The 13,602-nt window shown below is 41.0% G+C and overlaps 1 protein-coding gene across 3 annotated transcripts in view; it reads left to right on the top strand.

Annotated features, from left to right (window-relative positions):
- ST6GALNAC3 (ST6 N-acetylgalactosaminide alpha-2,6-sialyltransferase 3) overlaps positions 1–13,602 on the top strand; it is a 1,879,573-nt gene that overhangs the window by 279,403 nt on the left and 1,586,568 nt on the right. The gene's annotated exons all lie outside the window — the stretch shown is intronic.

Here is a 13,602-nt window from a genome sequence, read left to right as displayed (position 1 = left end):
TACTCTCATTTGTGTGTCGTGCCCGGCGCTGAAAAAAGAGACTGACTCCCTCCAGCACCATGTTTTTTAAGTGCCCTGCACCCAGGGTTGCCGGCTGCTTGTGACAGGCCCGGTTCGCCAGGCATGCCCTTTCTGCCTCCTTCATTAGATTGGAGGCAGCACAGACCCAGCGGGTGGGCAGAGGAGCAGCACGCTGCGTCATCTGTCCCTCTAGCGCCCCCTGTGTGGGCAGTGCCACCTGCTGAGCATTTCAAAGTAAGTCTGTGAATCATGTGACTTGAAATGGATAGTTCTGTGGGCAGTGTGTAGAGGCATGGGTTAACTACGGGGGGTAGGATTGGCACATGGCAATGAAAGTGAAAACATGCAATCAAAAGGGGCAACCTTGGCAGCAAAGTGAGTGACACAGGGGAACTGTGAGGCAATAGTGCGTGGCACAGGATAGCTCTGCAGGAATGTGAAGTGACATGGGACAATGATGTATGCTCTGATCGATACCATTCCAGCACTTTAGAAAAGTACGTAGGATTAGTTTTAAGGGCTCCGAGCAGCAGACATGATATTCAAAGAATGTATTTAGTTCCAGATTTTCTTGTTATTCAGATTTGTTAACCACGTCTGTTTAGACATTAATCATGTATGAGCCAGCCAACGTGGGCTTCGTGCCTTGCCTGTGCCTCGTTCGGACTAGTATGTGAAGTTGAAACTGATCCTAAGTGAAGATTCATGTCCAAGTGCCTGTGATTCATGTGGCAGTCTGAAACTGGTGTACAGGTTTTCCGAGGGCAGTGCAAAAACCAGAACACAAAGTGCCTGAGTGGAATAAACCTGCCATGGTGCTGATGAAACCGAAATGACAATCATCTGGAAGCAATTAAAAAAACCAACATGCATCTTCCAACTCTGTTAACAACTAGGGTCACATTATTGAAACTAGAATGCGACAACGTGATTAACTGGGAAAGTTTGACTCTAGATTGGTAAGTGGAATCCACATGGTAATATGTGCATTAGAGCTAAACTCTGGCTTTCCCAGCATGCCTTGGTGTATGTGTGCAACACCCACAAAGACTGGCACGCTCAGCATCACCTGGATAGCCACACACGGGAGGGATGATATGGCAAATACTCTGATGTTATTGAGCAGGCTGAATTTTTGGAAAAATCCCTGAATATACTTTGTCAATAAAGTTGCACATGGTGGGGACAGCCATCCGAACGAATCTAATGGTATTATATGTTTGGGGCAGATTTATATGTCAGGAGTGTTTCCTGTGAGGAGCGGAGAAACTGTGAAATTTTTGTTCTTGAAAGCAGTCTGTCTTTCCTGTTTGCTGCCCAGCTGAGGAGGAGCTTACTTTGAAAACTCACTCCATGACGCATAGCATTGCACAGTGTCAGGAGCTTTTCCTGTGTGGAGCAGTTGAGAAACTGTGCAGTGTTGTGTTCTTCAAAGCAGTCCGTCTTCTCTGCTTGCTGCTTGCTGCCCTGCTGAGGAGGAGTTTACCGTTAAAAACTCACTCCACAATGCAGAACATTGCAGAGTATCAGGGGTGTTTCCTGTGTTCCCTGTGGCACTGGGGACCATGAGGCCAGAAAACGTGATGATACGATCCGTCTTGATCCCTCCCATTATGGATATTGAGTTGGAGCAGAAGAAAAGAGCCCCGTTGAGAATGAGACGACCTGCACGGCTTTGCCCATTAAACCAATATGGTGCCAACAGAAGTCCTGAGACTTACCGATGGTAAAAATTATGCTAACACTGAGGTTGATGTAAGAGCTTCTCTGTCAGTTATCCCCGCCCTTCGTAACAACACAATAGCCAATGGGGGGCAATGCATAACAAAGCCGCAAGAAGATCTTCAGTAAATGGAGCAAATCAAGAGCAGGACCAAAAAGCAGCTTTGGTTGACCCTTGTGCACTCTCATACACTGAATCAGCAAATGCCTTAACAATCGCCCCCATTCCCACAGACCCGACAACAAACCATGCACATGTGTCATTTGGCGAACTCCTACAGCGCACAACTGCAGTGCAATTAGAGTCCCTTATTTAAAAATTTGGGATGAAACAATAGTTGGTGCCGTCACCTCAGATTGAATTAAACATCTGCTCAAATGGAGATTTCTATCATGACATCCATGAAGTGGCAAATGACGAGTGACAACTTGTTAGAACATTTGAAAAAATAAATAAAAAATGATGGTTCTTTACTCCTAAGCACACAAGCCGATCAGAGTTAGGACAACAAGCAACAGTTCAACAAAGGCCATGCTGTCATCAATCAAGATCCTGTAGCACATGGAGCTTCAGACCTTGATGCGCATAGAACTAACATTGATTGTCAAATGTAGTAAAAAAAACGTCTAATTCAATAGTGCACACGACGCATTGCATTGTCTTTGCTGGCAATGTATTTGAAACCAGAAATCACAAGCATTTTGACAAAATAAACCAATTGGATCAGTTGAATCAGCTCAGAGGAGACGTACCATCTGTAACCAGAAATTGTTACGCAACATTGCTAAGATTTCTTTACAGATGGAGAACAGCAGAGCAGACATAATGAGACAGGCTTCTCAACCTCAACTCCCTGCAAACAACAAAACAACTACAATCATTCTTTCAAACAAATGTAGCAGACTTGATTCATGTACTTCATGAACTCAGCTGGCTCCCTCCTATGGAACAGCCTCCCCCTTCCTCTGCGTCTTGATCAGGATCTCCTTAAATTCCAGTAGCTCCTTAAAACTCTCCTCTTTACCTCCTCCTTCCCTTCCTCTCTATCCTGCTAATCCCACTGTTGCTGTGATTGGTCTCCTGGGCCCTTATGCATCCTCGGGTCCCTGACCACCCGCACTTAATCAGCCTAGCTCCTGTCTATCATCTGCACTTGCACTTACACCCTCTGCACTGGAGGCTCGCACTTACTCCCCTCGCAGCTTTTGGCCGTGTAGCACTCAACATTCCTAGCACTTCATCTGTGGCTCGCCCATGAGCTCAGACTCTGCAGCACTTACCACCGCCCTCTTCTTTTCTGCACTTGCATGTTCTGAATAATCACAAGGCATAGCAGGTTCGTCCTCTTTCCTCCCCCCCTCACTGCTCTTAAGTATTGTGGCTTATGTATTTGAATGCATTGCCCACTCCTGCTCCCTCCTTTGCCCTGTGGGCTCTTTGAAACAGTATTTCTTATTGTTTAAGCGCATAACAAGCAAACAATAAATAAATAAATAAATAAATAAATAAATAAATATGACAGAGCCCTGGGAAACCAAAAGGTGGGGGTGTCCACTTGCCTTAACTTCTTTCCCTTTATAGTGGGAGACAAGGGGTGGGGGTCAAAGGTGTATAGATCTGTAGCCTATTAAACTAAAGATATTGATTTAATGAATTCCCCATTTGGCAGAACACTACAGGGTGAATTTTGTTAAAATTCAAAAATAACAAAGCTCACTTCCCATTGTGCACTGGAAACTATAGCCTATAATTCACATTGGATAATCCTTAATGTCCAGTTGACCCAATCTTCTTTATGGAAGAGGGGTGTCTTTATTCTTAAATCAGTCCAGCCTTTTTATCCAACTTCCCCAGCACAAGCCTTTCAGTGGAGGGGGTTTAAAATCCAAATTTCCCCAAATCATTTAAATTTTTCTGTCCATCTTCCCCAACACAGACCAAAGTGGGGGGGGGGGGGTCTGAAAAAGAAACCCCTAAATCACCCTGTGTATATTTGAAACCAAAAGTGTGGGTGAAATCGTAATTGCCATATGTATTTGTACCAATCTTGAAATCCTACAGCTAGCCTTTTAAGCCTGCAGGAAAATTAAACTTGCACAACACATTTATAATTGTTTTAATATTGATCAGTTTAATTATTTCTTATAGTGAAATTGGTAGAAAGTAAAGAATTGTGATTTGTGTTTTTTTAAAACTAATTTGTGTAATTTATTTGAGTAACAAGAAGTTAATGGTGAGACACGGATGAAGTGTTCTTTGACATTTTCCTGCACATTTCTATTACTTTTAATTGAAATAAAAAACAATATATTTATGGTTCATCGGTTTGGTTCTTGGATCATTGTTAGCTCAGGGGTAGGGACCCAAGGGGCATGATATGTGTCTGAGATAGGGCTAAATAAAATAATCTGTTAAACAGATTGTTGCATCATACCTTAAGTAGGGAAGGAAGTAAATGCGTGGGATGAGGGTGGCTTCTCAATAAACCATTACAGATGTAAGGCTGAATGTGATAAATGTTCAAAGGCCTAATATAACATTCCTAGGCACACATTGTTTTTTTACAGACAGTTTGAAATCATTGCAAATCATTGCAATACAGGAATCAGTGTTGGAACTCATTGCCAGAGGTTTCCATTATTGGTCAACTCTTCCTTTGAACCTTTTGATTTTTGATAAAGTACCATTTATTTAGGTGTCAATTAACAGATATTATTTGTCTATAGTTCCAAGATACTGCCCCACTTGGTGAACCTGCTTTCTACAAATATACCTGCTTATATTATGTGATGGTATTGCATTGAGCAGTGTTTTCATTTAGGCAACCTGTGATTTGGGGACCTGTCTAAGCACAACGGTTGGTTAACATCAACAGGTCACGGTTGATGGGAGTGGCTCAGCACAAGTTAAAATGGCCATAGATGTACCTTTCATTAAAATGTCAGACCCTGATGGCACCAATAATGTGGTCATATCCTCGGGCTCTAAATTTATGGGAGATTTTTATTGAGTATGCATAATTCATATAGTTGGACATTGCTCATTACTTTATGTATTAGAAATCCCAGGTTCTTATTGTCTTTTTTTAAACAGAAATTACTCTGAAAATGAGTGCAAACTTCAGTCGGGTGATAATCGTATTTACATATGTACAATGTACAGTGCTTTGGTAAAAACATTACACAAACAACAAATCAGTATCATAATCATGCACAAAGATGACATAAATAAGATTTGAGATGAAACTGCTACACAGGTACAATTCATTGTGGAGTTGCAGTTTATTTTAATATAAGTGCAAAGCACTTTTAACTATCCTCATGAAGTTCTTTTAGATGTCAACATAAACTTGCACTTTAGGAGAGACTAAAATATGAAGTATAAATTGTACCATCCTTTCATATATTTTTTATCCAAGACTCAAATGAATTACTGGTAGTTTAGCGGGTTTTGTGTTGTGCTATAGTTGTACAACAATTGCTTGAACTCTACAACTAATAAGGCAACATGTTAATTCATAATATTTATGTGTTGTATTTTTTGTTCTTTTTCTTTTATGTTTTTGTCTGTCTAACTGTTCTGCGTTCATGAATTTATCGTGGTCAACAACAAGAATTATATTTGTTGATCACAGTTAAATCACATTTTGCAAAACACATGAGGGCCATAGATTTACAGTAGTGATGTAACTTAAGAAACACATATTGCTCTTTAGAGAGGGAGCCAACAATATGTGTATTAACTCCATTTATTACAGGGCCTGTTGTAGTGGCCCTGTAGTTATGGTTAACTTGCTCAAGGAAGAGCGACTTGTAACTTCGCCCCCCTGTACGAATCCTTGCCAAACTTTGGAAAGAAAGTATATGGCCACGTCAGATTGATTCCGCAAAGTTTGGCGAGGTTTCGTGCAGGGGGACAAAGTTATACTGGAGGTCTCAAATTTGTTTTTTTTCCCATAGACAGAATGGAATAAAACCTTTGCTCACACCTACAGCCCAAACCACTGGACGGATTTTCACCAAATTTCTGCCACGTGTAAATCCCTCCAATAGTTTTTAATTTGAAACAGCCAAAAAGTAGGTCCAAAACAATTACGATATCTGGGTTTGGTCTGTGGACTCACTTCCCTGTTCCGTATGTGGATGGCGGCGTGAGGTCTGTGGACATCAAATGCACCCACTAATTGGATCGTGAAAAGCGTGAGGTGCATCATGTTTTCTGAAACGCCCGCCATGTTGTATCTGCGGACAGTCGCAGCTGACTGCGGCAATCGCGGTGGGGAAAACATCTGTAAAACATATTTGGGGTTATTTGGTGGTGGAAGGAGGGGTTGGGAAGGGAGGGTGTGGAAAAAAGATATCATGGGAACATAATTATAACTGGAAAAAGGGCATGTAGGTTTCATAGCAGTCCTTGGACACCTCAGAAGTTCGCGGACATCACTGTGAACGGACAGCTTGGGAAACACATTTCAAATTATTTGGTGGGCTATAGAGGATTTGTAAAGGGTAGGGGAGTAGAGTAAAGATAATATGGAGCTCTTTCTATAGGTGGAAAAAGGGTTTGCAAATGCCGCTGAGTCAGCAGTAAATGTTGGTGTCCCCGTACATCATTTAGATTACAGGGATTTCAGGGTGAGTTTTATTAGTTGATGATATATGGTAGGTACTTGTTATATGGTAAATTGTATTGTGGTGGTTGTGGCCAGTGGCCACATTCTGGGGGGCATGGCCATAGGCATTTCTAAGAAGGACGAACATTTGGAAACGCAACTGGTCTGAGCTGTTTAAATAAGTGTTGTGAAAAATTGGTGGCAATTGAAAAAGAAGATTGTTACATTAGCATACCAATTTGCTACAGTTGTATTGCTGAATTTAAATGGACCAGAGAGTTCTGTTTGTGGATCGTTTGTTGGTCCTGTAGATTTTTCTGGAGAAGAGACATTTGTGTCTTTGTTTTCTGATGGACGTACAGTTGACTTTGTACTAGACAGTTTTGTGGTTGTATTCTTTGATGCATAATTAGCTGGTTGTTGTTTCATTAACCTTATTGTATGAAGATGTTATAGATTCTGTTGTATTAGTTCTCTTTTCAAAGGTTCTCTTTTTTGATGTACAGGGTACATATCTAGATTGGCGGTGTATAGTGCATGTAGCCTGTTGTATTCCAGAATGAAAGGAACGTCAGTGTTCACTTTGTTCACATAAATGTTACCTTAGAATAGACCATTGAGTCTATGTTGATGTAAAAGTCATATGAAACTCATTGATTCTTTAAAGACTGTGCTGCCAATGTCAATCAATTCTTGATCTAGGGTTAGACCTGGTGATTTGTGAATAGTGACAGCATGTGCACGAGATAGATAAAATTGTTCTCTGCCTGAGTACATGCCTTTGAAAAGAAGGAAACGTGCTGTTGTGCTGCCAATTTTTTTAACTTCTGCAAATGGTTCAAAGTGAATGTTGGAAAACTGAATGTTGTTTTTATGTGGATATGTTTGGAAGACAACACCTGTACCAATTGCGCCATTGAGTAAACCATGTTCAACAACAAGGTTACCTTTGAGAACTACTCTGCAGTTAGAGACAAAGTCAATATTTTCTCCAGTCCAGCTGTGTCGGAGATACATTTTTCTAAGCTATTAATCTTGCGGTTGCTTGTTGACACATAGGAAGTGTCATGCTGTGCACTTCTAGTTAGTCTGTGGAGCTGATATGCAGTATGAGTTGCATTTCTTTTTTCAACATTGGGCCTCATCATGAGTTGGGCGGTTAGCGCCAGATCACGGGTTTGGCAGAGGGTTATTGCCCATTCCCCATTGGGCCCATTCGGGAATTCCACATTCTCCGTTGGGCCTAATGGGGAAAATGTGCGCTATTACCACCGGCGGATTTCCCGCCGGTGGTAATCATGCCGAAAATCAGCAATTTTGCCACAGATTTCCCCCAGCTCAGAGCTGGGGGGAAATCTGCCACAGCCATGACCTGGCAGACCCTTAAATGCGGCGGTAATGCCGCATTTAAAGGTTACTGCCAGGACTCGTGATGAGGCCCACTGTCTTGTTGAATTGACTACAGCTTGCAAGGGTTGGCATTAAGGACATGTATTTTTGATTTTGTTGAGTTAATTGTTCCAAGACATCAGGAGCAGAGGTGTTTTTTGTCCATATAGCTCAAAAGATTAGTCTACTATTTAAGATGGATTTTGAATATTTAGTAAGCAGACAAGTTCTAATGCTTTTTAGAATGCTAGCATGGGTGAGGTCTTGTTTTGAGTTAGTTCTCTCTAGTGAAAATGTTGCCAGCGATGTATATTTCCAATGCTCCCGAAAACATTGCAGCATTGTTTGTGTCCTAATGTTTTGAAAATAGGTTGACCTTTTTTCTGGTGTTAACTGTAGGATGTCAATAACAGTTCTTTATAGTTGGTTTTAGGACATCTTGCATTCCGAGATGAATAAAATCCAACATGAGGTTGGAAACCATGCTTACTTCATCTATCAAAAGCACTTTCATTTGTTTGCATTGCATTGCATAAGAAGTCTTGCAAATAATCCCATGCACTGCACAACTTAAAGTAAGACACCATGTGGGTGTGCCTAGGTTCCTTAGCATACAATGTACATCAGTGTGACCTCAGAACCATTATTGTTTTGCACCACGCATGTTTGCCAAGAGATTTGTGATACTTGACTGCAAAACTTCATCTTTGTCTTTTATACTTTATCGCAGTTGGCTAGAGAACATGTTTAAAAGGTTAGAACCTGTTTTTAATGTGTGTGAAACTCCATAACATAGAGATGCTAGTTCACTTTCAAAGAGGAGTTTGAAAAAGTATTCAATATTTTGTCTCAATCTGGGGTCTTCAGAATACATTATTAAACTTTGAAATTCTGATGCAATAATTTGTGTGGAGCCTTCATCATATCTTCCTCCTTTTCCTGTAGGAAAGTGTAGAGGAAAAGCATGTGCTTCTACACTTTTTTTTATAACAAATGTTTATATAATGAATGCTAATAATGGAGAAGTAAATACAAAGCACTTACTATTTAGTAAGAATTTGTTTTCCAATAAGCACCTGGTGTTTCACGTTCTGTATGCAGAGCTATACTGAGGAGATTATATGAAGTGTGCAGTTATGGTTTCTGATTGTTGCATTGCTTTCTAATGTGTGCTAAATGAAAAAAATAATTTGAATTTTGTGAATTAATTGTTGGTAGAAAAATGTATATTTGTGTGTTGTAAACATTACTAGTGATGTTATGTTTGTTGGTTGTTGGCTTTGTGAATGCTCTGACATCCACAGACTACTGCACTGTCCACAGAATCCATATCTGCCACATTGGGGGTGAGTATCATATATGGTACTTGTTGCAGATTGGTGCATTAGTGAAAACCAATACAATTCAGTGAAAAAGCTTTGTTAAAGGGACATAATGGTTAAGTTGCACTAACAAAAATCCATGAAATTCACTAAAAAAACATTGTTAAAAGGACGTTATGGTTAGGTTGCACAGAAAGAAAAGCACCTTTTGCACTGATAGGTAGTACATTGCATACATTCACTATCAACATTTTGAGTGGCGAAAACATAGGAGGGACATTTGTGAAACTACACAAGAAAGACATTGCCAAGTATTTGGAAATAGCAACACTCACAATCTTTGCTAACAATGATAAGTCTATTAATTAGACATTGTGACAAAGCTCAAGTTTAAATGTCCAGTCAGCTGATATGTGCTTGTAACAACTAGAGTGCTGCTTGCATTCTCAGTCATTACTAATCTCATTATTTGACTCAGCTTCCTTCTGGTATTATTTCTTTAAATGGAAAAAGGGAAGTCAGTTTGCAACAACTTGTAGGCAGAGTCTAAAGAAGTATTGTCAATAGTTTTGCATGACAAACTTAATGATTTGTATGGTGAGTTTTAAGAAATATCTTTAGCAGAGTTTGAAGAGTTATTCTCAACAGTTTTAAATGGCAAATTAGGTTTCATATCACTTAGAGACAATGGATACCAGCTGCTGGAGGAGTGACCTTCACTACTTCCCATCTCCTCCTCTTCTCAGTGGTCCGCATATTCTCTCTTGTGGGAATTTGGAGCTTCGATACACCAACACCAAGTATACACGCAAGGGAGGAGTGAGGGTAGCAGCATGTAATCAAGGACAGAGAGGTAGATGGAGCACTGGAAGGATCCTTCTTGGAAAAATTAGGATATGCAATTTCTTCCACTGATGTCATTGGGTCTCCCTGAGAGTCACCTTCCACCAGGTGGTACTCCCTCATATAGCTGCCCTCAGGGTCAGGATCAGGGAAGCCAGGATCAGGTACACACCGCTGTACCCAGGCCACATAGCTTATGGGAAAGGAGTGATGACATCCTATCCTTGTTATTGGTGTAACAAGGTGGTGAGGGTACGAGCAGCAATTGAACTCAACGAGAGGAAGAAGAGTGAGCGCAAGCAATTGTGTCACTGAATTTTTAGAGGAAAGAACTCTACAGTGTAAGGCAATGTACGGCCATTTTGATCTCTGCCCACTCCTTTGGAATTGAGAAAAGGACCAAGTGATGTGATGCAACATGACACCATTTTTGTTTGCTTTTATATCTTTTTTGTTCTTTTTTCTGTTATTGAGGTTTCAATAGCCTTGTATTTGTGAAAAAGTACAATAAATAAGTACAATAGTAAGTAAAAGAAAAGAAGTTGAAAGAGTATTACCACAGCACTATGCAAAGAGTTACAATACACCAACTGCAACCATTCTTAGCAGTGCCAGGAGAACCACCCTTCCCATGGAATCAATTAAAGGAGTCCTGGCTGAACTATATTGGGCCAATCGACAATGAGAACTACTTCACGCCATACTACCCTACCACTCATTCGCCGAAAGCTAAACTATTGTAATCTCTTACATCTATAGTTAATTGCATATAGAAGCATGCCTAATAGCATGCCCTGGTGAACTTAGAAGTGTGCCCAATAGCCTCTCTGTGAAAGCTGAATTTAGAAAGTGTGCCCAATAGCTTCTCTGTGAAAGCTGAATTTAGAAAGTGTGCCCAATAGCCTCTCTGTGAAAGTTGAATTTAGAAGTGTGCCCAATAGCCTCTCTGCGAAAGTTGAACTTGGAATTGTGCCTAGTGGCGTGCCCTGGTTGAATCTAAAAGTGCAACTAAATATCCCCTCTGCGAAAGTTGAATTTAGAAGTGTGCCCAATAGCATCTCTGTGAAACCTGAACTTAGAGAGTGTGCCCAATAGCCTCTCTGTGCAAAGTTGAATTTAGAAGTGTGCCCAATAGTCTCCCTGTTCAAAGTTGAATTTAGAAGTGTGCCAAATAGCCTCTCTGTGAAAGCTGAACTTAGAAGTGTGCCCAGCAGCCTCTCTGTGAAAGTTGAATTTAGTAGTGTGCCCAATAAACTCTCTGTGCAAGTTGAACTTAGAAGTGTTCCCAATAGCCTCTCTGTGAAAGCTGAACTTAGGAGTGTGACCAATAGCCTCTCTGTGAAAGCTGAATTTAGAAGTGTGCCCAATAGCCTCTCTGTGAAAGCTGAATTTAGAAGTGTGCCCAATAGCCTCTCTGCGAAAGCTGAACTTAGCAGTGTGCCCAATTTCCTCTCTGTAGAAGTTGAATTTAGAAAGTGTGCCCAATAGTCTCTCTGTGTTCTGTCTGATTTTAGAAGTGTGCCTAATATCCTCTCCATGCAAAACTGAAATTAGAAGTGTGCCCAATAGCCTCTCTGTGCAAAGTTGAATTTAGAAGTGTGCCCAATAGCCTCTCCGTCAAAGTTGAACTTAGAAGTGTGCCCGATAGCCTCTCTGTGAAAGTTGAACTTAGAAAGTGTGCCCAATAGCCTTTCTGTGCAAAGTTGAATTTAGAAGTGTGTCCAATAGCCTCTCTGTGCAAAGTTAAATTTAGAAGTGTGCCCAATAGCCTCTCTGTGAAATCTGGAAATCTGAACTTAGAAGTGTGCCCAGCAGCCTCTCTGTGAAAGTTGAATTTAGTAGTGTGCCCAGTAAACTCTCTGTGCAAGTTGAATTTAGGAGTGTTCCCAATAGCCTCTCTGTGAAAGCTGACCTAGAGGTGTGCCCAATAGCCTCTCTGTGAAAGCTGAACTTAGAAGTGTGCCCAATAGCCTCTCTGTGAGAGCTGAACTTAGAACTGTGCCCAATAGCCTCTCTGTGAAAGCTCAACTTAGAAGTGTGCCCAATAGCCTCTCTGTGAAAGCTGAACTGAGAAATGTGCCCAATAGCCTCTCTGTGAAAGTTGAATTTAGAAAGTGTGCCCAATAGTCTCTCTGTGCTCTGTCTGATTTTAGAAGTGTGCCTAGTATTCTCTCTGTGCAAAACTGAAATTAGAAGTGTGCCCAATAGCCTCTCTGTGCAAAGTTGAATTTAGAAGTGTGCCCAATAGTCTCTCTGTGCTCTGTCTGATTTTAGAAGTGTGCCTAATATCCTCTCTGTGCAAAACTGAATTTAGAAGTGTGCCCAATAGCCTCTCTGTGCAAAGTTGAATTTAGAAGTGTGCCCAATAGCCTCTCTGTGAAAGCTGAACTTAGAAGTGTGCCCAATAGCCTCTCTGTGAAAGTTGAATATAGAAGTGTGCCCAATAGTCACTCTCTGCTCTGTCTGATTTTAGAAGTGTGCCTAATATCCTCTCTGTGCAAAACTGAATTTAGAAGTGTGCCTAATTGCCTCTCTGTGAAAGTTGAATTTAGAAATTATACCCAATACCTCTGGGTGCTCTGTCTGATTTCAGAAGTGTGCCTAATAGCATGCCCTGGTGAATTTAGAATTGTCCCTAATAGCCTCGCTGTGCAAAGCTATTTTGAGGATTGCGCATAATCGCATAATAACCTCTGTGTGCAAAGTTGATCTTGGAATTGTGCCTAGTGGCGTGCCCTAGCTGAATCCAAAAGCGCAAATAAATATCCCCTCTGTGCAAAGTTGAATCTTGAAGTGTGCTCAATAGCCTCTCTGTGAAAGATGAATTTAGAAAGTGTGCCCAATAGCCTCTCTGTGAAAGATGAACTTAGAGGTGTGACGCAAAAGCCGAACTTAGAAGTGTGCGCAATAGCCTCTCTATGAAAGTTGAATTTAGAAGTGTACCCAATAGCCTCTCTGTGAAAGCGGAACTTAGAAGTGCGCCCAGTAGCCTCTCCGTGAGAGCTGAACTTGGAAGTGTGCCCGATAGCCTCTCTGTGAGAATTGAATTTGGAGGTGTGCCTGATAGCCTCTCTGTGAGAGTTGAATTTGGAAGTGTGCCCGATAGCCTCTGTGTGAAAGTTGAATTTGGAAAGTGTGCCTGATAGCCTGTCTGTGCTCTGTCTGATTTTGGAAGTGTGCCTGGTATCCTCTCTGTGCAAAGCTGGATTTGGAAGTGTACCCGATAGCCTCTCTGTGAAAATAGAACTTAGAAAGTGTGCCCCATATCCTCTCTATCAAAGTTGAATTTAGAAGTGTGCCTAATATCCTCTCTGCGTAAAGCTGAATTTAAAACTGTTCCTAAATCCCCCTTGTGCGAAGTTGAAATTAAATGTGTACCTAATAGCCTCTCTGTGCAAAACTTAAAACTAGAAGCATGCCTAAATATCCCTTCCATGTAAAGATTAATTTCGAAGTGTGCCTGTTATCATCTCTGTGTAAAGTTGAATTTAGAAGTGTGCCTAATATCATCTCTGTGTAAAGTTGAATTTAGAAGTGTGCCTAAATATCCCCTCTGTCCAAAGTTGAATTTAGAAGTGTCCCTAATATCTTCTCTGTGCAAAGCTACATTCAGAAGTAGACCTAATAGCGCACCTTGCCCTATTTTAGAAGTGTGCCTAAGAGCGTGCCCTAGTTGAATTCAGAAGTATCCC

This window comes from Ambystoma mexicanum, chromosome 1q, assembly GCF_040938575.1.
Source record: "Ambystoma mexicanum isolate Mex_15411 chromosome 1q, UKY_AmexF1_1, whole genome shotgun sequence".
Lineage (NCBI taxonomy): Eukaryota > Metazoa > Chordata > Amphibia > Caudata > Ambystomatidae > Ambystoma > Ambystoma mexicanum.
The sequence above is the reverse complement of the archived record's forward strand: the minus strand, read 5'-3'. Positions and strand labels throughout refer to the sequence as shown.